Consider the following 1,299-nt stretch of genomic DNA (forward strand, 5'->3'; position numbering starts at 1 on the left):
AGTCTCACTTTCTCACCCTCAGTAGAGTGCTATGATGTCATAGCTCACAGCAATCTCAAACTCCTGGATTTAAGCCATCCTCTTGCCTCAGCCTCCCGGGTTGCTGGGACTACCGGCACCTTCCACAATGTCCAGCTATTGTTTTGAGACGAGGTATTGCTCTTGTCTTGTTCAGGCTGGTCTTGAGCCAGTGAGCTCAGGACAATCCACCTGCCTCAGCCTCCCAAGTGCTAGGAACAGGTATGAGCCTCTACACCTGGCTGAATGCAAGTTCTTTTTGCTGTTGTTGTTGTTTTTGCAGTTGCCATTGTTGTTCAACTGGCCCAGGCTGGGATTGAACCTACATGCCTCAGTGCTGTAACCACTGTGCCAGAGGCGCCGAGCATGAATGAAAATTCTTAACCACAACTGGAAAGCCCACCCCAATTGCTCTTATTCTTCACGTTGGCTTTAAGACTCTGCATCCAAATTTATTTGTCTTTTCCACACACTTTAACTGCTTAACTTTCTTCCCTCTGTGGAAACCACTCTTCTTTTTTTTTTTTGCAGTTTTTGGCCGGGGCTGGGTTTGAACCTGCCACCTCCAGCATAATAGGGCCAGTGCCCTACTCCTTTGAGTCACAGGTGCAGCCTGGAAACCACTCTTTTCTATGATCCCTACTAGGTTCCTAGTTACTAATAACTAATAACTTCCTGCTTTTGAGAGATGGATGCACTTTAGCACCCACTACAATAAACCCTGCCTGCCCTTTCAGCCTAGTTTTCCTCCATCTCCAATATATCCACGTTTCAACCACACAGCATTATTAGCAGCCCCAGGAGCAGACTATGCTCTCTAGCTTCAGGCCTTTGCACTTGGAATGTTCCAGGAATTCCTCTTTCCTTCTCCATACCACCTGGCTAATTTCCACCTAATGCCCAGAGTTATTATTAGCTCAAGGACCACCTTGTACCTCCAAGCTCACCTAATCCTACTGCTTAGATGTCCCTTCTCTACACACAGCTCACAGCAACCTCCAAATCCTGGGTTTAGGCAATTCTCTTGCCTTAGCCTCCCGGGTAGCTGGGACTACAGGCCCTCGCCACAACGCCTATTTTTTTGTTGTGGTTTGGCCAGGGCCAGGTTTGAACCCACCACCCTTGGTATATGGGGCCGGCACCCTACTCACTGAGCCACCGGCACCACCCCTCTACGCTCATCTCTTATACAGATTAGTTGGGTTTGGCAAATAGGAAGCAATGGAATAAAAATATAATAATGTTGCATCATTGATCTACTTGTTCCTTTTTTTTTTTTTT

The sequence above is a fragment of the Otolemur garnettii genome, unplaced genomic scaffold (assembly GCF_000181295.1).
Source record: "Otolemur garnettii isolate 467f Iridium unplaced genomic scaffold, OtoGar3 scaffold00047, whole genome shotgun sequence".
NCBI classification, from domain to species: Eukaryota; Metazoa; Chordata; class Mammalia; order Primates; family Galagidae; genus Otolemur; species Otolemur garnettii.